Source organism: Passer montanus, unplaced genomic scaffold, assembly GCF_014805655.1.
Source record: "Passer montanus isolate IOZ18808 unplaced genomic scaffold, ASM1480565v1 scaffold167, whole genome shotgun sequence".
NCBI lineage: Eukaryota > Metazoa > Chordata > Aves > Passeriformes > Passeridae > Passer > Passer montanus.
In genome coordinates, this window is record NW_024363938.1 from 110,484 (window position 1) to 138,315 (window position 27,832).

Sequence of the window (27,832 nt, forward strand, 5' to 3'; positions counted from 1 at the left end):
AGGCAGGGCATCTGGCTTTCAGAACACTGAAAAAAAAACTGCCTTAACTTAAAATCTGGGAGATTTTCTGCCTGGCCCAAATATCCGTGTGAAAGCCCAAGTTTCTGCTGTACCAAACCGATCAGACTTCCCCAGAGTGCAGGGTTTTCCTTCATGCGCTCAGGTTTTCTGTGTGGCCCTACCTCTGCCATGCAGCCCACGGGGCTGCAGCACAGAAATAACAAAATCAAATAAATGTGCCACAGTGGCCAAGTCCTCGGTGCCAAATGATTCTGGGTTCTTCCATTTGCCAGGCGCTGAAGGATCAGCAATGCCCACCCTGAGAGCACAGCTCCAGCCGTGGCTCTCCGGGGAAGAAACAAGGGGCTCTGGGCTGTTTTGGGGGCTCCTGGAAAAAATCATCCAGCCTGGAAGAGCCAGTGGTGAAAGCCTCAGAGCGTAGGAACCTCACCAAAGATTCCGCAGCACTGGGGCACTGGCAGGGTTTCATGCTCAGAGGTTTTCAGCAGCTGTTTCTGTTCCCTCTTGGAAGTTTGATTGGAGGAGGAGGATGCAGCCCTGAGTGTGTTTTTTGGAGGTGGGTGGCACCTACGTGTTTGTGTCTAGAACTCCCACACCAGGCATGAGCTGGGAGTGCCAGACATCCAGCTCCTAAGTGTGGGGCTGAGCTCCTTTGGTCTTGCCTTTTTTTTTTTTTTCCTTTGTTACACACTGGCTCCAGCTTTCAACCTGCAGCTGGTCTTTATAAAATAAATTTATAAAAGATGAGGAATTACAACTGCTCCCTGCTCCACACTGTTGCTGGAAAGGGCCTGGCCTCTGCTCACAGACATTGAGGCTTTGCAGGTTTTTCATGCATTTGATCTGCATTTTTTGAGATGCATGTGAAAAGGGGGGAAAAATCTGGGCTATGCAAAATTCTTTAGTTTTCAGTCCCCTTGATACATTTGTGCCAGGCACAAAGCAAAGTCCCCCAGTTGTTTCCACAGGTTTAAGTCCAGACAGCATTTTTAACTGTCTATTCCCCCTATTTCCATCTCACATAACTCACTGGGAACAAAAGTACCAGATATCTGCTGAACATTTCCATTTTAAAGACAACAGGCATTAAACAGATGCATTCCTGCTGCCTACAAACTGGGAATCAGTGATAAATAAAATATTTTAACAGCATTCAGCCAACACGCTGTAAGTTTTATTGCTTTTCTCCCTGCAGAAGTGAAATCTGCAGGAGGGAGAGGTGATACAGTTACCTGAAGCCCACCAGGCTTCAAAAGAATCAAGCCCCTGGGGAAAACTGGTGCATAATTTCTCAGTGACAAGCAGCAAAATAACATGTGAAAGGGGCACGATCCAGGACTGAGACAACAGTGCCCCAGAACAGAAAGGATTCACAGAAAACCATGAGAAATTATGGCACATAAAGCTGTCAAGGAATTTAGCTGAGTGTACCTAAAATATATATTTATTTCCAGGTAGGAAGCAGATTTTCATTACACCCCTGGGAGTCTCAATAGAGATTTTTATGGCCCAGGTTTAGATTTGGGACCATAACCAGCAGCTGTCAAGCCCAAGGCCAGTGTTCCCTGGTTTAAAGATGAGGCCAAAGCAGCCCAAAGGGCTTCACAAGCCAACAGCAGAGCTCTGCCATGGGGAGACGGCCTGCAGTTGCCTCTTCCTGGCTATTCCTGCTCTCCCAAAGAAACCAGAATACAGAAACCACGAGGCCAGCACAGATCTCGGGGATCCCACGGCACCACCCCGCTCCAATAAAAATAAATCCTCTGGTCCCATTCCTTTAAATTAAAGCTCCCAATAAAATAAATAAATAAATCCCAGGCTCAACAGAGCAGCTGCTTTGTCTGCTTGATCCAGGGAATGGAAAGAAACAGCTTTGGGGAGAAGAATGGCAGGAATGCACCGACTGGCTTGGTGTTGGGTGAAGCTGCTCACAGCTTAAGAAAACCTTCAGCTATGAACTTCCCCGAGCTTTATCCTGCTCCCTCCACTGCCAGAATGTGCCTGGATGTCGAGTGGGAAGCCAAAAAAAGAGCATCTGCAGAGATCTGCCCCAGAGCACGGCACACCAGGGCTGGCTGGTGGGAATCACACGGAGCAGGGATGTTTCTCCTCTCTGCTGCACTCACAGTATTTCCTCTCTGCACAGCTCCGGGGTTTTGATACCTTCTGCTTCTGAACCTTTTCAGGGATCATCTGTCACCAAATGCACCCACTCAGCTGCCATTTTTCAAGCTGAGATTGTATTTGAACACTGCCTATCCTGCAAACACCTCCCGGATTCCCGAGACAAGGCTGAGGGAACTGGCACGATCCCTGACAGGAAAATGTCACCTTGCTCCAGCCAGCCAGGACAGCAGGGACAGAGAGGCTGGACATGCACCACTGACCACATACATAAACATCTTCCTCCCCCTGGATGTGGTGTTTGTTCTCTGCCTAATCCACTCTACTCTTTTCCCAAAAGATCTGCAGGAGCAGATCAGCCCATGGCAGAAAGTTGAACCAGCTGGATTTTGTGCTGGATTATCCTGCTTTGTGCAGGTTTGGGAAGGTCTGTGACCTGCACAACCAAATTCCTTCCCTACCTGCACAGTCACAGCAGCACCTTTATGATGAGAAGGAAGTACAAAAATACAGGAAAATGTCGAGGGAGGCAGCACAGCAGCTGAACCCTTGCAAAAAGCACCTCAAGGCGTGGTCACACCTGGGACTTGCCACATCTCATCCATGGGATGCCACCTGCTATTCCACCACATCCCCAAAATCCACAGAGTCCCCAAGGCAGAGCAAGGAGTGCCACCTACTGAAACACGGGCACACCTGGCTCCTCCCTAAGGCACATCTGGCCATTCCTTTTGCCCTGAAGCACCTCTGGCAGCTCCTTCTGAGGTCACAGGGCCCTACAGATTTATAGGGGGTACCTGGGAACTAATTCAGCCCCCAGGAATGGGGATGTAGCTGAAGTTACTGTGTCAAAGCAGCCTTGCCAAGATCAAGGAGAAGGAATTGAACATCTGGGGAGTGCTTCAGCCTCTTTTCTCTAGGAAAACAAGACCTATTTTTTCATGACACTGGATGTTCTTCCTCCCTATTTTGATCCTTTCCAGAGCCCCTAAAACAAAACGGAAAGCCATTTGTTCCTGCCCACAAAGGGGTGGAGGTGTCCAGCTCTGAGCACTGTCATTCAAACCCCATTGATTCCTGCATGGTGGAAGTCAAAGCAGCACCTGAACTGGATTATCCTGATGACTTTCCTTTAGGGCATCAGTTCTTTCCACGCTCAGTAAGAAATATTGAGAAGTGTGAAGAGCATGCAGCCATTCCAGGAAATCCTCTCAGGATGAATTTGGGGTAGAGAGCACGAGAAGGAAAAGAAAAATACCACAAGGCTTATTAATGGAACAAAAAATTGCTCGCTGCAGAAGAAGCTGAAGGAAAAAATAACAATGTGCTGTTCTGCAGTTATAATGCATTTAGCTTTTTATATCACATTAGGGACACACAGAACACCAAAATGAATGTTTGTGCCATGCAAAGCTGAAGGAGGAGACATTGGGAGCATGGAATAGCAGAGGATTCTCCAGGAACACAGTGGTTTCAAGAACATGTCTTATCACATGGAAGATTTAAATTCTCCTGTGTGGGTTCTTGGCCTGGTAGGAAGACATGGATGGCACAAGACACCTCCTGTCAGTACAAGGTGAGAGATCTGCCTCCCCTCATTGTTTTTGCAGGCTGGAGCAAAGCCTGGGCTGTGCTTCCTGCCGGGTGGGCTGCAGAGCTGAAACAACACGAGAATCACTCGTCTCATTACAAGCTCTACAGAAAAATGGCATCAGAAAATCATTCTCAGTAGCCACAAGTTCAACAAGCCCTCCAAAGCTTGTTCCTTCCATCAGAACAACCAAAACCATCCCTCTGACTTCTCCCCGCTGACAAGACTCTATTGCCACCATCTCTGGCCACACATCTACAGAAACCTCTGGCCCCCAAAAGCAGGAAGATTTTCTCCCATGACCACACAGAAAATTGGATTTTCAGCAGCTCGCCCCTCCAGCTGGGTGCACATGGTGGCTGTCTGTCCCCTTCAGGGTTATGGGAATGCTGTGGGATTCCTGGGAGCATTTCTCACATCCTCAGCCTGAATGACTTCCTTGGGGCCAGGCTTTCTCCAGGAAGGACCCCACACATGATCCCAGCCCCTCCTGTAGGAACCAGTGCCACGATCCTGATCCCTGCTGGCCAGACACACCTCAAGTGACTGGTTCATTTTCCCCACGTTCCAAAAAAGGCTGGACTGCCCAGCAAGATCAGACACGGGCAGAGCTTAAACACTTCTTCCTCTGGGCTGATTTAAGCCAGAAACCAGTTCTAAACAATTCAGCTGCCTTAAGAAGTCTCCTTAGGCTCGGATTAAGCAGAAATTTCTTCTGTAAGCTGCCAAAATAAACACTCAGTGCTCTTTGTAGTTACCACAATCAGACACTGGCCATGCCCTGCTTCTTCCAGCAGTCCCAGGGCACTGACTATGTAGAGCAAAAAGCAGTATTTAGACAAGGCAGGCCCTGGAAATGCAGATTTCCATTTGCTTTCAGCCATAAGCAACCAGCAAATGAACCCAGGGACCAATTAAATGAAATACAGGGAAGCAGATTTAGTCGTGGAGCCACAGGATCCAGGATGCAACGGAGGTGAAGTCTGTAAAAAACATCAACTCAGTTGATGTTGCTGGGAAAACAGGTTCATTCTGCTCCCACACACATCTCTGCTGGACTGGGGGAAGCTGGAACAGTTGAAGGAAGGTGGGAGCCATGTGCTGGGTCTGGTTTCCACAGGGATAGCCAGGCCAGCTTCCTTCCACTTCTCATCAGCCAGAGCTGCACGGTGGGGACAGCCCGTGCTCAGTGACCCTGTGACATTCACTGCCCCCACACATTCCTCCTTGGAGTGCATATTTTCTACACCTTCTCCATGTTAAATCACCTCTGGGCTTGTCTTCATCTGGGACTCCAACAAGCAACAATCACTCCCAGGGCACCCTTGGAACCACAGAAGGGTTTGGGGTCAAAGGGACCTTAAATCTCAGCTCATTCCCCCCCCTGCCATGGGCAGGGACACCTTCCACTGTCCCAGGCTGCTCCAAGCCCTGCCCAGCCTGGCCTTGGGCACTGCCAGGGATCCAGGGGCAGCCCCAGCTGCTCTGGGCACCCTGTGCCAGGGCCTGCCCACCCTGCCAGGGAACAATTCCTTCCCAATATCCCATCCATCCCTGCCCTCTGGCAGTGGGAAGCCATTCTCTGTGTCCTGTCACTCCATCCCTTGTACAGAGTCTCTCTTTCTGCTTCCTGTAGCTCCTTCAGGCACTGGAAGACCACAGTGAGGTCACCCCAAAGCTTCTCCTCTCCAGGCTCAACAATCCCAACTCTGCCAGAGCACTGGTCTTTGTCAGATGCTGCAAAAAACTTGGGCTCACCAAAAAAGAGATTTCTTCCATAAGACAGCTGCAATTCTTCTGTTTCCCTTTAAAACACAACACCACGACAGCTGAACTCCTCAGTTTCAGCTTTTCCCCTCTCTGACCTGCACCTCGCTCATTGTTTTAGTCACGGTGCTCTGGCTGCAAGAGGTGGAAAGCAAAACCCTCAGGAAGGTGAGAACAGCAAGAAGCTCATTCTCCACCCCCCTGCCCCAAATTATATTAATTGCTAGCAGCTCATTTCTCCAGCCTCATTTTGAGGCTGTTTGATGCCATTCCTTCACTTTGGGGGTTTCACAGTGACAAACCTCTCAGCAGCCCTGAGCATTTGCAATTCTGGGTGCTCCCTCTGCTCACCCCTTCAGACCCTGCAGTTTTCTTATCTCTCCTCACCAGTAATGTGCCACTCACCTCCCATAATTGCCTTGGTCTGTTGGGTTGATTTATCCAGCCTTCAAAACAATTCATTTATATTTGAAATTGGATTAGAAATAAACACAAATTCCGCTCCCCCGATATGAAAATAGCCAGTGTGTTGCCATTATTTCATGATGCATTGAGAACAAGTGCTCTGCCTCTTTATACAATCAGTTTAATTCCCCTGCTCATTAAAAAATATCATTTGGCTGTTTCAGGTATTTATAATAATAAACACAAACCACAGATTTTAAATGTGGGGTTTACATGCCTGGAGAGCAGGCTGGTGTTTCTTTAAGTTGCACTGAGATTTGCCTTCTTTTTTAAAAACAGATTTGTGGCAGAAATTATCCTGAGGTCTTTGACATTTGCATGTCCCGAGCAACTAGAAATATTTCATTGGAGCACCAGACTTATTTAGGGATCTACAGGTGTTTATGGCCACAATTCCAGCAGTGCTAAACCCTTCCTCTCAGAAAACATTTCCCAAAAAGCTCTGCCCAGAGGAGCTGAGCCCTGTGATCATTTAAGGCTCAGAACCAATGGCTGCACCCCACAGAGGGCCAGGCTTGTTACAGTACCAAGGAAATATCCATGAATCACCCAGGCACAGTCTGCAAACAGGGCTCACATCAGGCCTCACAAAGGTTTTACAGCGCTCCACTGACTTCTGCAGCGATTTCTTATTTATGCTTGGGGGAACTCCATCAGGTTGGGCTCTCAGAGTGTGTAAAATGTTTATATTCACCGTTTTCTCTGTCAGTGTTTGCAGGGACTGATTGCTCTACTCATCAGAGCATTAGAGACCAGCACTCGCCTGATTTCCTCAGCACCGCCAACATCTCTCAGCTGAGTGCCCTGGGTGAGTCAGGGGTGGGCAGAGCTTTTATCCTCTCCTTTCTTCCACTGCTGGTGCAGATCAGCTGCCAAACCCCTGGCTGAGGTGCAGGGCTCCCTCCTGGCTGGCGCTGCTCCACCTCCTCACCTGCCCTGGTGGTCCTCACTCCAGTTCCATTCCCAGCTGCTTTTGCTCTGACTTTAACCCCTCTGCATGGCAGAGAATTCAAACATGCCAGCAAAGTTCACCCATGCACCTCTTCCCCCCAGCTCCCAGTCTTTGGTTTGCATGGAAAACAGCACAGTTGTCACTTCTGGGGAATTGTGATACCAACTACTGGGAGCTTCCTTAAACCTAAGGGGAAAAATCTCCTGCAAGTGATGCTGCTGCAAAGGCAAAGTGTTCTGGGTCTGCTTCTCTGTGGCTGGGAAAGAGATTCCTAGCTGGTATTGATCTTTTATATGACCACAGAAGTGTTTTGGTCCAAAGGGACTTGAAAGCTCATCCAGTGCCACCCCTGCCACGGACAGGGACACCTTCCACTGCTCCAAGCCCTGTCCAGCCTGGCCTTGGGCACTGCCAGGGATCCAGGGGCAGCCACAGCTGCTCTGGGCACCCTGTGCCAGGGCCTGCCCACCCTGCCAGGGAACAATTCCTAATTCCCAATATCCCATCCATCCTTCCAATGTCCAGGACTGGACCTGGCAGGCAGAGCTAAGCCCTGCCCCATCATGCCCAGTGGGAAGCCAGTCCTGTCCCTCCATCCCTTGTCCCAAGTCCCTCCCTCTCTTTTCTGTAGCCCCTTCAGGCACTGGAAGGCCACAATTTGGTCTCCCCAAAGCTTCTCCTCTCCAGCTGAACACCCCCAGCTGTCCCAGCCTTTCCTCCAGCAGAGCTGCTCCATCCCTCTGCTCATCCTGGTGCCTCCCTGGGCTCTCTCCAGCAGCTCCAGGTCCCTCCTGTGCTGGGCCCAGGTGATTTCTCTGCAAGAACCCTTTGTGCTGCAGCTTTATCTCCTCTGCTTTCCTTGAGTAACCTGGCCCAGGCAACAGGGCCCTTTCCCCCTTCCCAAATTTCTGCAATCCCAACACACAAAGCCCCACGTCCAAACCCATCTCCAGAGTCTGGCAGAAGAGGAAGGATCAATATCAGGCACAAACCCTGCATAGGCAGCAGGAGGACAACACATTCCAGACCCCTGCACTCTGAGCAGGAGAGCAAACTCACAGCCTGCTTCCAAACTTTGGGAAATGGATTTGGAGAAAATTTTTAAAGCTTGACAGAAGGCTTACATAGCGTGCATCTGTATGTAAACTTTGAGATAAGAAATGTTGACTTAGAAATGCCATGGAATAGAACAGGCATTGTTGAGAGAGAAATAGAACTAAAAGAAAGTTTTAAAAGGTAGCTTTGTAAAAAAAGACTAGGTATTTTAGAGAAATAAAATTATGAAAGATGTATTGTAGTAGGGTTTACCTAGGGGCAATTTTAGATTATTGGTTTTAAAGTTTATTATTATTTATCCTATGGTGTGGTTAAAGTTGATAGGTTAAAAAACTATTATAATGTATTGTAATTAAGAAATAGTTGGCTTCTGATTGCTTCCAAACCACCCCTGCTCCTTTCCACGCACACAAAATTCACTTTGTTTTTGCTTTGCACTCCGTTTCCTTTTTTTCCTGTTGCTTCCCAGGCAGGGCTATCAGCAAAGAGATTTTGCAGCTTTGGGCATGCCGCGGCTCCCGTGCCACCTCCGCTCCCTTACATGGCCCGCAGCTCGGGCAGGCACAGCATTCCCCGCATTCTTCCCTTTTTCCCTGCTTTTTATCCCCGTTTCCCTCGGCAGGAGACAACACAAACACAAGGAGTAAGGCCGCCCTCTGCTGCCCTGCGCCAAACATTGGGCAAGCGGCAACACAAGAAAAACCCCAACAAAACAGAACAGCTACTGAAAAAAAAAAAAACATCCCCAAAGCAACCAAAATGCAACATAGAATATAAAAAAATAGTCATTGGATTAAAAAAAATAGCAATACTATTGCTCAAGCCCAGCTTTAATACAGTAATTTATTGGGTTTCTCTGCAAGGGGCTACCACAAGTTTTTAATCAAGTTTTTTTTACTTACCCACTACAACTCTCCAAAAAGTGAACACGTGGCATCTTAAGGAGCTTATTTAGATAAAAATGGGCATTTATAAACCCACAGCACAGCCTGTAGGTCCCTTACAGCAATCAAACTCACAGCCTGTTTCTGCTTAATATTCATTTTGCCCAATAAACAAATTATTTCAGAGCTGTAACAGCTCTGCCTGCAGACACCACATTTTGGGTAGGTTTTCTTTTCCATTCCTGTGGTAGGGTAAATCATACCAGACTTAAATATTGCCATCTCTTTGCTCCCCCTTAAAGAGAGGCAAAAGATTGATCTGGTGTGAGCTGGAAGCAATGATTTGATGCAGTAATGGACATTAAAGCATTGATTTGCACCCATTCCTGGCTCAACTCCCAACCACTCTGAGTGTGCACACAAAATTCAGGACACACAGACCCAAACCATCCCTATTGTTTAGTATTAATGACCAATCTGAACAAAATGAAGGGCGTTTATTTCCTCTATACATGCCACAGCTTTGTCTCATTTCTTTGCATTTTAAATTATTCCATTTTCAGAAGTCTGGCTCTTTTTACTCTCCATTTATATTCTCTTGTAAACTCCCAGAAAAGTCAATTAAATTTAAATAGCTCATGCTAATACCACAAATATTTCACTGCAATTGCAGCTAATCCGTCACCTCCCCAGAACCTCACAACAAACCCTGACTTCCCAAACTGCTCAGATCTACAGATAAAATCAAGTTTTGCGAGCGAACTCTGATTTTAAAAACCATGAATGCAATTTCCAGGCAGGATCAGTATTGATTGGGCAGCAGAACAGCAAATGCTGAGCATGGAGGGGTAAATTATGGGAGAAAAATCAATCCAGGAGCCCTACAGGATAGGGAATTTAAGTAAATGTGGTTTTTTATCCCTCAAGCTTCTCTATATTTTTGTAGGAGACACCCAGGACAGGGGGTAAATAAAGTTTGTAAAAGGCAAATAAAACCCAAGCAGATTAAGTGATTCAGGAAAATATATAAGTCCTCAAACCCAATAAATTCCAATATTCAATCCAATAAATCACTCAGGAGAAACCTCCCAGTACCCAATTCTTTAGTAGCATAAAATCCCTATGAGGAGGTGAAATTGGAGGTGGGAACCCCAAATCCAAATTCCAGCCTATGGATGAACCACATTTTGCCAGCTCAACTCTTCCAAAAGAAGGTAAAACTATGGATTTTATCCCCTCACTCCTCCTATTTAAAGGTTTCACCAAATCTCCCACAGCTGGAGCAGATTTGGAGCTCTTCAGTGGAGAATTCACCTCACCTGGGTAATTCCTTGATGAGAGGCAAAGGTCGGTGCAAACCCTTTCCATGTCAGCTTGGGAAAAATCTCAGGCATTCCTTAAACTTCTCTCTCATGAACCCAATTCCAGCAGGGTTATTCCAGTTCTTCACAGTGCAACCCTAAGTAATGTTTATTATCAACCCAAGGGCAGGGGAGAAATAGGAATATTCTCTGCTTGTAACTAAATTCTTTATTTCTTTTTATCATAAAAAACTTTAATCATGAACTCAGGTTTTTCTGGCCACTGAATGGCAAGTGATGTGTTTGCAAAATTAAGCTTTCCACTTGTAGGGCATTATTAGGACTCATTTCATTATGTTAATGGGTTTTAATTTTTTTTTTTCTTTCATTTTTCTTTCTTTCTCTTCAGCAACACACAGGAAATAAAAAGAAGAGACTGGCATATCACACTGCTAAGTCTGCAGAAACATCTTCAAGTTCTTGCAGAGAGCAGTGATTAAAGCTTTAAAAAATGTACCTGATCCCCCCCTGAAGGAAAAGAGGGCTGCTGGAACATAAATCCACCTGAATTAGAGCACAGCTCGTCTGCTGATCATTGAAACCACATGGTTTAACCCGTCTCTTGGATCTGCAGCTTTAGTTTGTTTCATTTTTATCTCATTTCTGTGCCTGAAAAATCACAGCAGCCCGAAGGATGAACTTAATTGCACCTCCAGTGAGCTGCACGGGTTAATTAACATAATTACTCATTCCTAGCCTGGTCAGCTCCCTGCATTCATCTGCTGCACACCCAGGCTGAATAATTCAGCAGGTATTAATTATTTATGGCCTGGAGCTCTTCAGAAGGCAGTCGGTGCCAGGATTGGACCTGGCAGGCAGAGCCAAGCCCTGCCCCACCGTGCCCAGCTCAGCTTTATCCCGGGACTCACAGCAGGGAAAATGGGCTGGGGTTGCATTTAGCCACCAAAAATCGTGTTTTAAACCTCCCCACGTCCAGTACTTGATTTATCAGGGATGCCAGTGACACCAAAGGAATCTGGGGAGGGGAAAAAATCACCTTTTCCTTTTGGATCCTTGATGGAATGTGCTGGAAAGGAGAACAGTGCCAGGCACAGGTATTGCTCCCCTACAATCTCTGCCATGATTTGCTCTCCTGCCTGGGTGGGTGCTTGGTTTAGGTAGGGAAGGACCCTACAGCCACAAAATGGGCATTGGGACCTCCAAAAAACAGGAGTGGCACCTGTGCCCGCCCCAGAAAAGCCAGGCTGGAGCTCTCCTCCTGCTGGGAAGAGCCTCTCCACCTCCATCCTCTGCTTTGGTGGGGCCTCAGGGAAGAAAACACAAACCCAGAGGGTGGGTGGGAATGGATGTGTAAAGAACTTTTAACAGAAAGTTTATAGGGTTTCGTATATTTGTGTGTAAGCACTGGGATGAGGTGTGTTGATTTAGGGAAGTTATGGGATAGAGATAACATTGCTGAGAGAGATTGAGTGAGAAACAAGTTTAAAACTATAGTTTTGTAAGAAGATTAAATATTTCAGAAAATTTAAATTGTGAAAGATGTATTTTAGTATGATTATGTAAAAAAATAGAAGTCATTAGTGTTAGAAGTAATAGTGATATTTGTGGTAAAAGGTAATAAGCTAAAATACTTATAAAAAAAATAAGTTAGCTTTTGATAGAATGGTGTTAAGTTTTATACCTTTTTTGTTTTACCATTTATTGAGAAATACTAGAATAAAATATTTTAAAACACCTCTCAGTTGCTTCATCTTTAGAATAGAATAGAGATAACATTGCTGAGAGATTGAGCTAGAAATAAGTTTTAATGAGTTTTAAAATATAGTTTTGTAAGAAGAGTAAATATTTTAGAAATTTAAAATTATGAAGTATGTATTTAGTAAGATTATGTAAAAATAGAAGTGATTGGTGTTAGAAGTAATAGTGATATTGTGTGGTAAAAGTTAGTAAGCCGAAGTATATTTATAAAGAAATAAGTTAGCTTTTAATAGAATGGAGTTAAGTTTTGTATCTTTTGTGTTTTGCCTTTTATTGAGACAAATACTAGAATAAAATCTTTTAAAACACCTCAGTTCCTTCATCTTTAGAATATAATAGAGATAACATTGCTGAGAGAGAGAGATTGAGCTAGAAATGTTTTAATAAGTTTTAAAACAAAGTTTTGTAAAAAGATTAAAGATTTTAGAAAATTAAAACTGTGAAAGATGTATTTTAGTAAGATTATGTAAAAAAATATAAGTGATTAGTGTTAGAAGCAATAGTGGTTTTGTAAAGTACAAGTTAATAAGCAAAAAATATTTATAAAGTATTGTAACTAAGAAATAAGTTAGCTTTTGATAGAATGGTGTTAAGTTTTGTATCTTTTGTTTTACCATTCATTGACACTAATAATAAAAGAAAATCTTTTAAATCACCTCTCAGTTGCTTCATCTTTAGAATAGAATAGAGGTAACATTGTTGACAGAGAGACTGAACTAGAAATTCAAAAACGAGTTTCAAAATATAGCCTTGCAAAAAGACTATTTCAGAAAATTAACATTGAAAGATACATTGTAGCAAGGTCATGTTTAAAAAAGTGTTAGAAGCAATAGCAACATTATGTAGCAAAAGTTAATAAGGTAAATAAACATTTGTAAAGTATTGTAACCAGGAAATAGGCTAGCTTCTGATAGAGCAGTGTTGGGTTTAACATCTCTGGTGTCTCGCTATTCATCGAGACCAGTAACAGAATAAAATCTTTTAAAACACCTCTCAGTTGCCCCATAAAAACTAAAAAAAACCAACAAGGGTGAAGTTTGCCCAGTGTGTGAGTAGGAAACCATGAACTCAAAGGACAAGATACAGCCAGAGGCCAAGAAGGAGCTGTAACTCCTGGTGGCTGAGGCTGAACTGCTTTTTTGGAGAGCTAAAATCCCCCCCGTGGCAAAGGATGCGGCTGGAGAAGGTAAACAAATACCTGGGAGCTGGTATTTGTCAAGGGCAGAGGGGGCTTATGAAAAAAAAAAAAACAACAACAAAAAAAAAAAAAACAAAAAAAAAAAAAAAAAAAAAAAAAAAAACAGAATAAAAATCTTATTTTACATTATATTAACATTAGAATTTATTAAATGCTCAGTGTTAAGTGGCATTTTTGGAGGAGCAGCAAAAGGCTTTACAAGAACTGGAAGATGGGTGAATCCATTTTTCCATGTGAAAAATGAGGCACCTATTTTGAACAAGGACAAATATCCAGGTGCACAAAATCCCTGGGAAAGGCTCACCCACATCTCCACCTGCAGCAGTACCCATCACCACCCCAGCTGAGCAGATTTATGCTCTAAAACCCCCAAACCACCCGGATTTTTCCTCCCCAAGTGTGTTTATCCTCAAATCTCCTCTGCAGTCTCTGCTGCCACCCCCTGTCCCCTCCAACCCCAAAGAGCTGTGCCAAAATATTTCCACCGCCAAGCCCTGGATGCCAGCACACAGGAGAGGCTTCTCCCCACCTTCCCCCTGGGTTTGGGGGTTTGGCAGCCTCCCCCCAGGCACCCTTCCTGATCAAAAGCCCGGAGAGGGAACAGGGCAGCCTTTCAGGCTCCCCCAGGCGGGGCCAGCCCCGGCTCCATGGGCAGCTCCTGGAGGGTGCTGTGGTTACCCACAGGGCAGCAGCGCCGTGCACAGCCCTCATTCCAACCTTCTGCAGAGACATCTCTGCTCTGTGAGGCCCTTCACCGGGGCACAGGGTGGGGAGGCTGAGCTGAAAGCGTTTTTTCATTCCCAGGAAAGCCAGGGGGCTCTGCAGCTTTTCCCTCCCTCTATTCCCTGGCATCAGTTTTTTGGGAGCTTTATTTAATCACTTCCCAGAATTTAACTAAGGGCTGTCCCCCTGCTGGACTGTGCTTTTTTCTGACTCAGAGATGGGACAACTGAGAGGTGTTTTAAAAACTTTTATTCTGTTTTCAGTCTCATGAGAAGGGTGACACAATATAAATGTCATAATTCACGCTATCATGTTGTATTTGTGGGGAGGAATGATGAATCTGACTCCATGTTCTCAGAAGGCTAATTCATTATTTTATGCTAATATATTATATTAAAGAATACTATACTATACTAAAGAATACAGAAAGGATACTTACAGAATGCTGAAAAGATAATAATGAAAACTTGTGACTCTCTCCAGAGTCTGACACAGCTTGGCACTGATTGGCCAATGAGTCAAAACAATTCACATGAAACCAATGAAACAATCACCTGTTGGATAATCAGTCTCCAAACACATTCCAAAGCAGCAAAACACAGGAGAAGCAATGAGATAATATTGTTTTCCTTTTTCTCTGAGGCTTCTCAGCTTCCCAAGAGAAAAATCCTGGGTGAAGGGATTTTTCAGAAAATATGAATGTGACACTATCACAGTCAGAAGCCAACTATTTCCTAATTACAATATACTATAAGCATTTTTTAGCTTATTAGGTTTTGCCACACTATGTTGTAAATGCTTTAAAACTAATAATCTAAAATTACACCTCGTGGGTCTTACTACAATACATTTTTCACAGTCCTATTTCTCCAAAATATCTACTCTTTTTTACAAAACTATCCTTTAAAACTTATTTCTAATTCTATTTCTCTCTTAACAACATCTATCTTATTCTGTAAGATTTCTAAGTCAATATTTCTTATCTCAAAATTTATATACAAATACACATTATGTGAACCTTCTGTCAAACTTTAAGAATTTTCTACAGATCTATTTCTCACAGTACCCTGCATTTTGTCAGGGTTTTACCCCAAGATATGGCTCTGTCACTGCCTTAAGCATCAAATATTTCCAGCCATGTGGAAGATAAAGCTCAAATAATCCAAGGGTTAAAACTGCACTTTTCTCCCAGATCTCCTTTCCCTCCCAGAAGCCATGGGCAGGAAGGAGGTGGCAAAAATCCATCTATCAGCTCAGCCTTACACTGAATTTCCATTAATGCCCTGACCAAACCCAATCCAGCCCTGGTTCTCCCACATGGTACCAAAACCTTTCTTTTCTTGCACCACCAGCTCTTTTAAACTGAAAAATTAGGGAGAGGTTGGCATTTAAAAAGAAAAAAAAAAGCAGGAGAAATAGCCCAGGTTTGGAGTTCTTTTACCTCCTCTTTAGGAGGAGCAGAAAAAGGCTTTACAAGAACTGGAAGATGGGTGAATCCATATGAAAAATGAAGCACCTATTTTGAACAAGGACAAATATCCAGGTGCACAAAATCTCTGGGAAAGGCTCACCCACATCTCCTGCATCAGGCTGGGGTTGGGGTTCATGATCCACAGAGAATCCTGAAGGTTGGAAAACTCCTCTGAGATGAAGTCCAACCATTCCCCAGCACTGCCAAGGTCACATCTAACCCACGTCCCCAGCTGCCACATCCACAGTCTTGGAACACTCAAAGAATCACAGAATCTCTGGGCTGGGTTGGAAGAGACCTCCAAGATCATCGAGTCCAACCCAGCCCTGATACCTCAACTAAACCCTGGCACCCACTCCACAGTCTTGGAACACTCACAGAATCACAGAATCTCTGGGTTGGGCTGGAAGAGACCTCCAAGATCATCGAGTCCAACCCAGCCCTGATACCTCAACTAAACCCTGGCACCCAGTGCCACACCCAGTCTGTTTTAAACACAGCCAGGGATGGTGACTCCACCACCTCCCCAGGCAGACCATTCCAGTTCTTTATCACCCTTTCTGTAAAAACCTTTTCCCAAATATCCACCCTGTATTTCCCTTGGCACAGCTTGAGGCTGTGTCCCCTGGTTCTGTCAGTGCTGCCTGGAGAAGAGCCCAACCCCAGCTGAGCACAGCCACCTTACAGGAGCTGTACAGAGTGACAAGGTCACCTCTGAGTCTCCTTTTCTCCAGGCTGAGCACCCCCAGCTCCCTCAGTGGTTCCTCTCAGGGTTTGTGTTCCCAGCCCCTCTCCAGCCCCATTGCCTCCTCTGGACGCGCTCCAGCGCCTCAACGTCCTTCCCAAACTGAGGGGCCAGAGCTGGACACAGCACTGCAGGTGTGGCCTCACCAGTGCCAGCCACAGGGGCAGAATGATCTGCTCCTGCTGGCCACACCATTCCTGATCCAGGCCAGGAGCCCTTGGCCTTCTTGGCCACCAGGGCACACTCCCAGGGCTGTGACTCCCCCACTTCCCTGAGCAGCCCCTTCCAAGGCCTGAGCACCCTTTTGGTGAAGGAATTTCCACTGATATCCCATTAAAACCCCCTCTGGAGCAACCTAAGGCCATTTCCTCATCCTGTCCCTGTTCCCCAGGAGGAGAGCCTGAACCCCCTGGCTGCCCGTCCTGTCAGGGGGTTGTGGAGAGCAATAAAATTCCACACAGGGCTTGATCTTACTGGGAAGATGCCAAAGTTCCAAGTCCCAAAAAACCTGCGCCACTCCTCATTTCCAGCCTGATCTTTTCCCTGCGGTGCTCCAGAATGAGAAGCCCACTTAAAAAGACAAATCTGTGTTTAACCTCCTGGACACTTGTATTGGTTGGAGACCAGTAAATTCTCATTTCTTGGAGTCTCCAGGCCTGCTTTATCAGCCTGATAACCACAGTCACTACCCTGGGTATGGCTAGGGATGTGTACAAGCGGAAAGTAGATTTGGGAAGGTAAAAGTGAGCGAGGACCTCGAGGTTTTAAAGATCAGCCAGTAATGAGATGACATTTCCTGTCTCCAGGAACATTTGTCTGTAATGAAAGCGATGCCTGAGCACATCAAACTGGGCTGTAATTATCCCATTATCCTCGTGTCAGGTCTGAAGGCTAAACTGAGATAATGTCAGTGGAAAACGCTTCCCCCACACTGGGGAATCATTCCCTCCATGGTTTCATTAGGAGAGGCTCAAGCAGCTTTTGCTGTGAGCAGGAGCAGCTTGAAACAGCATCTCAGCTTTTCCCTCAAATCCCGCTCCTTAAATCTGCCCCTTAGGATGAGGATTTGGGAGAGAAATGCTTGGGATGGGACCAGCAGAGAGAAAAGGGCAGAAGAAACCTCACCAGAACATCCTCAGCAAGAGACTTGGGGCAATCCTGGTGTTCTCCAGGCCAAAAACTACCCCTGTTCACAGGGCCAGGCAGCTCAGACTGAGATAAAATAAAATAAAATAAAATAAAATAAAATAAAATAAAATAAAATAAAATAAAATCAATTTTGCATAATTAAATGGAAGTGTTAGCACAGCTTGGCCAAGGCAGCATGGGCTGGAAAGAGAAACCTCCAGCCCATCAACATCACACTACAATTGCCCAAATCCCACTTCATTCCTGTTAGTTGAAGGGGACAGGAAGAGTCACACATGATGGGGCAGTAAACTCATGGTCACAGCTGCCTTAGGACGGAAAATACTGGGCAAGACCTGGCTAAAAAATGATCTTATGAGTCAGCACCTGAACAGATAAAACCTAGAGCAGGACATGATAAGGACAGGTAAAATACTGGAAAATAGAGTGGTTCAGGTCTTTGCACACTGAGGTTTTTAATTTTCCTTAAAAGGTGGGCCAGAGGGTCACTGAGTTCTAGAATAAATAAAAAAAAACAACAACACATTTTGGAGAGCCAGAGGAAAGAGAACACTCCACCAGGATTTTAGCAGGTAAATGAAATCTCATATGTAATTGTGTCAGCCTGACATCAAATCCTGCACATCCTTTGGGATGTTCAAGCCTCCGTTTAATTGCTGGAAAAATTAAGGCAGACAACAATGCCAATACATAGGACCCTATGGAAAACAGATCTCCTGGAATGAGCTTTATTAAAGCACCTCCAAAACTGGGCTGAAAAAAGCAGTGCAATGCAATTAAAAGGCTGCTGTGAAGAGGCTGAGTCACAAACTCGAGCTCCTTGGGAGCATCTCCAGCTCCGGGGGATTTTATCCTGGCACAGGAAGGGTTAAAAGTGAGGGAAAAGCGCTTGGGAGAAGCGTGGGAAGGACAGCAAACAGCCAGGGCAGGATGAGCAGCTGGGCCAGGAGGCTGAGACAGATCCAGGCTGGAAATGTAGAAGGGATACTGAAAGCAGAGCAATTAGCGCAATTAATCAACCCTGCAGCTCGCGGGGCAGGGCTTGGAGCCGGGATTTTATTAATGACAGAAATGCACCAGTGGAAAAAAAAAACTTCACGGAGGGCAAGGGTACATCTGCAAACAGGGCTGGATAATCTCTGAGTTTGGGATTGAAGGAATTTAAAATAAAATAAAATAAAATAAAATAAAATAAAATAAAATAAAATAAAATAAAAAATTTTGTATAATTAAATGGAAGTGTTAGCACAGCTTGGCCAAGGCAGCATGGGCTGGAAAGCGAACCCTCCAGAAAAATTAAAGCAGCCAACAATGCCAATCCATAGGACCCTATGGAAAACAGATCTCCTGGAATGAGCTTTATTAAAGCACCTCCAAAACTGGGCTGAAAAAAGCAGTGCAATGCAATTAAAAGGCTGCTGTGAAGAGGCTGAGTCACAAACTCGAGCTCCTTGGGAGCATCTCCAGCTCCGGGGGATTTTATCCTGGCACAGGAAGGGTTAAAAGTGAGGGAAAAGCGCTTGGGAGAAGCGTGGGAAGGACAGCAAACAGCCAGGGCAGGATGAGCAGCTGGGCCAGGAGGCTGAGACAGATCCAGGCTGGAAATGTAGAAGGGATACTGAAAGCAGAGCAATTAGCGCAATTAATCAACCCTGCAGCTCGCGGGGCAGGGCTTGGAGCCGGGATTTTATTAATGACAGAAATGCACCAGTGGAAAAAAAAAACTTCACGGAGGGCAAGGGTACATCTGCAAACAGGGCTGGATAATCTCTGAGTTTGGGATTGAAGGAATTTGAGATGGTAGTTTGTGTTTGGATTTAGGTGTTTGCTGGTTTTTATAAGTGAAACAGCTTTATAACTGTGAGTTTGGTAGTCTTTCATTAGCAAGGCACAAAATGGATAACTATCTCTTGTTATAAGGTCTTTTAAGACTAAACTATCTAATTGAGAAAGAAAATTTATTTTTTAACTTAGTAACTGATCTTTTGAAGCTTGCAGTGTGGACTTTTCTGTCTAATTACAAAGCATCACTCAACTTATGAAGAAGGCAAAGAAGAATAACTTGCTTTTATCTTAAAATTTCTATCTTGCTTCATATTTATTTTTGTATTCGAAAACCTTAAACTCAAGTTTTCTACTTTGTGATATTACACACTTCTAACTAACTCCACACTTGTAATCTCAGTGCTAACAATTAATTTTTGGAAGTCTTCTCTACAGCTTTAGGTCAGTTGTGGTGTTCTCTTGTGGGTCTGTGCCTTTAAGCACAGAAAGTTTAACATTTTTAGCGTCCAGGATTCCAACACTGGATGAGCAAAGCTGACTTCCTGAGATTCCCACTCAGGAGCTGGAGCACTTCCCATTCCTCCTCTGCCCCCCAGCATCCCCCAGCCCCACAAATGCAATTTTAATCCCCTTCCCCTGGGTTACACAGCAGGCTGGAATAGGGATGCAGGGATTTATCAGCTCCCTGTTCTCCCTCACAATGGGAACACCACGAGCACAACACCCACGCAAGGAGCTGCTGCTTCCAGTTCCCAGGGAATCACAGGCTGGGAGCAGGGTCAGGAGAGGAGTCACCGTGGGGGAAACCAGCTCCAGGGGACTTTTCCATGTGCTGCCTGAGCTGGAGACATCACAGAAACGCTGGCTGGGGAGATTTGTGACATCATTCCATAGGAAGTTTCCCATTTGGTTGAAAGCTTTTTAAAAGAGAGTTGATTTTTAGCTGCTGGATGTCACTGCGATATTTTCTGAAAAATCCCTTCGCCGGGATTTCTTCTCTTGGGAAGCTGAGAAATCTCAAAGAAAAATGTAAATAATAATTATTTGATTTGTTTCTCCTGTTTTGCTGCTTTGGAATGTGGTGATTGTTTGATTGGTTCCATGTGAATTGTTTTTGCTTAATGATCAATCACAGCCAGGTGTGTCAGACTCTGAGGAGTTTTTTATTATTCATTCTTTTCTACCTTTCTGATGTATCCTTTCTCTATTGAATTGTTTTCCTTAATGATCAATCACAGCCAGGTTTGTCAGACTCTGAGGAGTTTTTATTATTCATTCTTTTCTACCTTTCTGATGTATCCTTTCTCTATAGTTTAGTATAGCATTCTTTTAATATAATATCATAGTATAATAAATCAGCCTTCTGAGAAAATGCAGTCAGATTCATCTCTTCCCTCGTCCCGGGACCCTCACAAACACCACAACTGGATATTTGGCAGCAAAACAAAGGAGAAGGCTCCCAAACAGAAATCCACCAGCTCAACATAAAAGATGGGAATCAGATGTACCTGTTTTTAATCTCAGAGTAGAAACGACAATTTAAGGGGTCAACCCAGTCAAAAAGGTGCAATGAGCAGCAGGAACTGGGAGTGTGAGACACAACTGTCCCAAAATCAAATGGTCCCTGCCACTGATGCTTTAGGATGGATTTGACTGCACAGACTCAGGAGAGATTAATCAGACCCCAAAAGTTCCCTAAAACCAGCCTTCAGTTGATCCACAGCACCACTTCCTTTTTTGCTTTTCTGCCTCCAAACATACGGAATAATGGAATAAAAAATTTAATATTCATAATACACCACCAGCTCAACCTATATTTTTCCAGCATGTTCCCACAGAAGAACAAGTTCCTGGCTGAAGTTGCCACGAGCATTCTCCTATCAAAAGATAAAACACTTTGAAATTCTTTTTTTCAAGGTGATTATTTTAGAGGGAGGGATAAATTTCAATCCAGCTTCAAGTCTCTCTGCCCCAGCAGTGCTGAGGAATGTGGGGGAAAAGATTTAAAATGTCAGGGTTTCTGCAGGGGAGACCAACTGTTCTGGTGTGTGCTTCCCAAAAGGCATTGCAGCCTTTTCCCTGGATGGGACATGGGATAATAAAGCTGCAGATCAAAGTGAGAAACATGCTCCTGGCAGGGAGAGCCCAGCCTTGCACTGTGGCATGAAAGGGAAGGCAGAGATTTCACCCTTTACTTGACACGGATTTCATAAAGCAGAATGAAAATCAGTGGGGGGAGAAAGAAGAAAAACCAACCCACAACCACCACCTTTCATGCTGCTTTCAGTTTAGTTTTTTTTTTTTTTAAATATTGAACAGCTCTTTTCTGAACTGCAGAGCAGACAGAAATAAAGTAGCTGAGGAGGGGGCTGCTGTCTGCTGATAAAATACCCTCTCAGTGTCCTTCCATGAAAATTTTCCCTCTAAGAGCTGATTTGGGGTGTTTTTGTTTTTTTTCCCTGCCTCCATACAGGCTGAAATGGCCTCAGAAATGCCCCCAAGGCTTTGTGAAAAGAGTAAACATCAAATGCAGAAAAAGCAGAATCCCTGACTGGCTTGGGTGGGCTGGAAGATGAGAAGCAAAACCAGCTTGGAGATGCAGCCCTGGTATTTAAATAAATATAAAAAAATAATATTTTATATAAATTTTCCCAGATGAAGCAACTTCCTGGTGTTTTTCCCACCTTCCCAGAGAATTCCTTTCCAGATTTTCTCCACTCTGCCTTTCCAAACCTTCAGAACCTTTCTGTATTTCTACAAACACAGATTTGTTTTCTTTTGAATGTCAAAAAACCCCCATGGGCTGGAGCAAGAGGGGACACTGGATGTATTTATTCCTTCCAGCTTCTTGATTTTTTTTTAAGATCCATTTTTAGGAAGTGTAGCAACTCCCCAGGTGTCTCTCCCTGCTTCTTTCCCTGCCCCACAGTCACTCTGGGATTCCTTACAAACAGCCAAGCTGGAAGCCACCTTTGGGATGCATTTTGAAGGGACTGCTTCCTGCTATTCCCACCAATTCCAGGCTTTAAAAGCTGAATTTTGGCTTAATAATTGCAAGCACCAAAATTCTGTCTCACTCAGGGGATTTGGGTGTAGTTCTTTGGGGTCTCAAGGAATTATTCCTAGTTTTCCTTCCCACCTCCACACACCACAGGAAAAATAATACAGAGCACAGCTCATCAGAAATTGATGGATTAAAGAGTTTTATTGACAATACAGTGCAGATACATAAATAGAAAGTGGAATTCCCAGATATAGGATCTGATCCCCTACTACGAACAGCTCAATATATTTTTAAAATTTTTTTTAAGCAGAATTATTATACTAATTGGTCACTTAAAATCCTGGTGATTATTTTTACCTGGGAGGATTTTATAGAAACTCCCAAGAAAGATGCAAATGAAAACAACTCAAAATTCCAAATTTGCTGTGCTTGCTGCAATCAATCAATCAATCAATCAATCAATCAAGGGCAGCCTCCTTTAGTGCAAACTTCATGCCAGAAACCCCAAATATTAAGATATTTCTCCTGAACCTGTTTCTCACCTGCACAGTCTCCTTCTGGGTATTTTAAGTTAAATAATTCTTTGTTTTCCCCCCCTGTAGCTGCTGTTTGAGTTTTCATCACCCCACTGGCCTGTCATTAACTTAGTGCCAAGAGGTGGATATTTTCATCTCATTTTACACCTTAAAATGTATCAAAACCAGGAATCAACAAGAAAATCACAGCCAAATCTATTTACACTCCTTTGAGTCAAACAGAAGAGATTTGATCCCATTACTGGAAAGCTTTTTCCCTCTCCTGTAGCAATTCCCACTATGCTCAGGCTCAGCCCCCAGCATAAATTAAATCCCAAAAATTGAATTTTGAATTTAAAATTATCTCAATCCTTTATCCTTGTGGATCCCCAGGATGATCCCAGCTCCTGCCACCACCCATGGGACTGAGCTCTGCCTCCCTCCCTCCTTTTTTAGCATCTTCTGCCTCATTTGTGACTACAGGGTTTTATTACTAATGGAACAAAAATGCTCTGAGAATACCCATGAGCAGGACACAGGAAAAAAAATCTATTTGAAAAAAAAAGCAATCCTCATCTTTTCCACTCAGGAGGTCACAGCAGAGGGGAAAGCCCTTCAGGAAGCCCCTTGCCAAAGCTCTGTCAGAGATTTTCCAGGACCTCCAGCAGCTCCACAACCAAGTGGAAACTTTGGGAAGGATTTTTCCTGAAGTTTCTCGTTAGGAAAGAGGCACTCAGGGTTTTATTTTTGTCCTTTCTATCCCATTTTCCTCTGATAAGATTTCATCATCCAGGGGGATTTTTTTTTTTTTTTTTTGCTGGAGAATTACCTTTTCCATCCTGAGGGACGATTGTGATAAAAATGACAGAACAATTCTGACAAAAGTGACACAAAAAATCCTGAAGAAAAGGATACAACAATTCTGAAGAAAGTCACTTTAAAAAGCCTGACAGAAATTATAAAGAAGCCAAATGAGTGAGGCCAAGCGTTTTTACACCACCACATCCACGTGCCACTTTTAAAACTGCAGCAGCAAGAGGGACACAGGACCCTTTTTCTCCTCCAAACCAAGAGATGTCCACAAGTAGAAAAACAAGAAAATCCCAGCTCCCAGACCCTTGTATTTTTATAAATCCACTCACACCAAAGATCCAGCAGGGAAAAGCAGTTTCTGATGGCTTTGCCTGGGAGCACAGCTGAGGTTTAGAGCCCACATGCAACCAGGTTTTCAGGGATTGGGAAGCAGAGCTCCAGGCAGAGGGAAGGTGGGGGACATGGAGATCTGGCAGCTGCCCTGAAATCTCTGGGCCTGTGGTTTGGTGCCCCAAGGGAGGCTCCAAAAACCTCCCGACTTGAGGCATTTAAAAATAGGTTGAAGGAAGAATTTGGGATGACGCCGCTGGGACAGAGCCTGCGTCAGCCAGGGATGGGCACTGCCCCATTCCCTTGGCACGAGTGTGCCCTTCCTCAGGGCAGACCTGAGAAACACACTGCAAAGATTCCAAGTCTTCATCCCAAACCGTGCAGAAAAATGATCATTTTTATAATTAAAATTTAAAAAAAAAATCCTGTCATCTTGCCCTTCCTTTCTTCACCGGGACCAGGGATCACGTCAAATAATCAATTTTTATTTTTTAAGTTTTGCATGTTTATATATAAATTAATCCTTTTTTTTTTTTTTCATTTCAGATGTTTGCATATAAATGAATACCTGTTTTGTACTATTTTTGGAAGGGCAAGCTGAGTTTAGCTGCTCTTGCTGTGCTGCTCTGGCCCACAAGGAAGCACCAAAGGGATAGGATGGAAAAGGTGGATTGGGTGACCAGAGCTGCTGGTGACAGACAGACAGACGCCAGGATGTACCCAGTGGAAAGGCACCATTTGATGCCTTTTGGGAGCCAAATTTCCCCCCATCCTGGCTCAATTTTCAGGTCTCCTGTAAACCAAAGGGAAGCGATGCCCAGGGAAAGGGGGGGAGCAGTGAGTTCAGCCCATTAAAAATTAAAAGACAGGAAATTATTTCCATTGATTAACCATAAACATTTGCTTCTCTCCCTTTCTAAAACCCTTCTGTGCTTATTTGTCTGACCTTGGGCTTCTCGGGGGGCTGATGTCACACCTCTGCCTGCAGTGACAACTCACTTTGTACCCCCCCATCTTCACTCCACTGCTTCATGCCACAAGTTGCTCCATCCAAATGAGCAGAGAGGACCAAGCAAAGAGTCCATCTCCCACTTTCATTGGGAATATTTTGGAATATTTTCCAGCTCTCCCCAGATTTAAGCAATCCTCTGTCAAACTTCCCTCTGTATTTCTCTCCCTTGGAGCAGCCACGCTCTCCCAACACAACAAGCAATGAGGTCAGTGTTAATTCCTCCTCTGCCAATATAATTCCAGCTAATAAAATCCTTCTGATCTTTGCTGAGGATCACCCAGGGATGAAGCATCCAAGGAATTTGCTGTTGCAGTGCATGAGAAGCGGATGGGACCGGATTGGGGACGGGTAAATGAGGAAGAGAGGCGTTTTTAGAGTCGTAATTAATGGCAAAATCACTGCTGTCCTTCCTCTGAGCTTTGCAAAGCCATGCTGATCCTTACAGAGAGAAACCAGCAGCCACAGGCCCAGCAAAAGCTTGAACGACTTCAGACCCAGCTGCTGAGTGGTGTCACACATTGCACGGGGACAGTCCCAAACTGCCCTTCCTCAGCTTAAAGGCTGAAGTGTCACACACAGGCAGCAGGTCACACACTGGTCTCCCACCAGTAAAAAAAATGAGGCAAAAGCTCCTTTTCCAGGCTGGCCAGGCCCTGAGGGAGGGTGGTTCCAGGTAGTGGGGAAGCAGCTGGGTTGTTTTTCACGGGCAGGCTGAGCGCAGGATCGATATCGCTTTAGTGGCTGGCAGCTGATGAGATCATGGCTAAATTAACGCAGCTCACTTCCCAGAAAGGGGCTGAGAGGGGAAGGACACGGCTCCAGGGAGGGGGAAGCTCCCCCTTGCCATGCTCAGGGGATTGGAGCCCATCCGCAGAGCAGCTCCAGGGGTGGAGGAGATGTGAGACAGAAGTGTTACGGGGGGGAATAGTGATGGATACAGGGCTGTGCAGGACATCTCTGCTTCAGCCTGGGACAGCCCCAGTCCAGCTTTGAAGGTGAGTTTTGGACTGGAGACCTCCCAGGCTGCCCAGTTTTTACGCCAGGCATGGCTGGTCCTGGTCTGAGCAATACCCAAACCCCAGAGATGGACTGATCCTGCCATGGCCATCAGCAAACATCAGCTTATCCCAATCATGAGCAATCCCTTTATGCTTTTGCAGCATCAAGTCAAGAGGGTCCACTCCAACTCTCCATCCCCAGTACCACCCAAAGCCTTTAATCCTGAGTTTAAACACCTTGGGTGAACACACGCCCTCAGCAAAGTATCTCCCACCACCTCAGGGAAGGTGGAAGCAGGAGAAACAAGGATTCATGCCTGATTTTACCTGGAAAACCACAGGCAGGAGGACTGGTCCAGGACTGGGAGGCTGAAACCACAATACACCCCAATACCTCGCCTAAAATGTTAGACCCCACTGCCATCTTGTGGCAAAATATTCCTGAAATAAAGTTTAAAAGGGGGAAAATCCATTAAAAAGTTGCAGAAAAAGTTAGGGAGCCAAGAAGGATGGGTAAATTACCAGGAACAGAGTGAGGAAACTCATCTGTCTTAAATGATGCTGAGGCTGAGCCTACAGCACTGTGTCAGACTGAAACAGGCATGGAAATACCCAGGAATGGCACTGTCTGAGCTGGATTTGGGGAGTTGAGGATATAACCACACACCAGACGTGGAATTGCCTGCAGGGCCAGGGCTTCAGGAAAGATTCAGTCAGAGTTCCAAAAGTATTCCAGAGTTCCCAAAGTCATTTCACGCTGCCCTGGTTTGAAGGAGGCTTCTCACCCCAAACAAGCAGGATTTAGCTGGAATTAGACATTGCACCTCAGAATTAAGGCAGGCAGCAGCTGGAATTTCCTGGGAGGATGATCTGGAGATGGGCTCAGGGCTCAGGTGGATTGCTCCCAGGACACAGAGCACCTCTGGGTGCAGGGACAGGCAGGGCTGATCCAGCTCTTAGTCCTGGCTTTGCCACACCTCAGCATTTACTTTTTTGCATCATTGATCATCTGCAGTGCTTTTGCTTAGCAACTGGGCATCACTTTAGCAAAGTGCCTGGATTGCTGCATTATCCATGGATGGCTCCCATCCTGCCAGGAAAAACAGGGACAAACAGGTTTTCCTTCTTTGTGTTGCCATAAGGGGCTGGCAGGTGCTGGATCAGACAGCCCCGAGGCCTTGTGTGATCCAAAACACTCACTGGCTGTGGGAGAAAGTGAATCAAAACTCACTGACCATAAATAAATTAAGGAATCATTTACAAGAAGTGCAGCTCTGCTCTTGACTCAAATCTCTGCTGGCAGCAACGGATCAAGGAACAAGAGGGAAGAATTATTTTGAAGACAGGCACAGAAAGCGGCTAGTTTGAAAGAAAATCTAATTTACAGATTGGATATAGATACATGGATAGCTCTATGCACCTGGCCAGCTACACAACAATGTTTTCTGCCATTAAAAATTATATTTCCATGTTTTCAGAAGGAACAACAGCATAAAAACACACTTCCACACCAAAGATAACACATCCTTCACCACCTTTCTATTTACACATCCCTATTCTTTGGATCTCTGCAAGCCTTTTCAACTCTGCCCTTGCTGCATGTGACAGGGGTGCATTACAAGAGGCACAGCATATTTAATCCAACTCCATTCTCCACTTTCAGCTGGGATTTAGCCCTGTTTGAGTTCCTGCTGTCCCATAGTTCGCTGTTTTCAACTCCTTGACAGTTTTACTTGTCGGTGTACGTTACAGATAATAAACAAATCCAATTATATTGTAAATAACTACACCTTTAGGGGTGGAGAACTCCTTGGAGGTTGATCCCAGGTAAAAAGGTTTCTTTTTTTGGCATTCAACTGAAAACAGGTGGGCCTGAACATCCCCCTGGGGGTTTTCTGCTCTGGAAGTTGTCTGTGGGTTTTGGAAAAGAGGTGTTCCCCATCCTCAGCCTGCCAGGGACGAGGGATGGAGAGCTGGGAGCTGCTGCTGTCACTGGAGCACAGGCAGGAGGCTCTTGGAGGTGCATGAGCTCCCCATAAATAAATCAGCCAAGTGCTGTCAGCAGTGCTGAGATGCCAGAGGCAGAGAAAGCCCCGGGGACACCGAGGGGAGCTGGCACCAGAGCCATCCCTGCCTCCAGCCAGCATGG

General features: G+C 45.0%; 1 protein-coding gene across 1 annotated transcript in view; it reads right to left on the reverse strand.

Annotated features, from left to right (window-relative positions):
* Nucleotides 1-27,832, reverse strand: part of LOC120499713 (cGMP-dependent protein kinase 1-like) — a 92,427-nt gene that overhangs the window by 61,063 nt on the left and 3,532 nt on the right. The window lies entirely within an intron of this gene.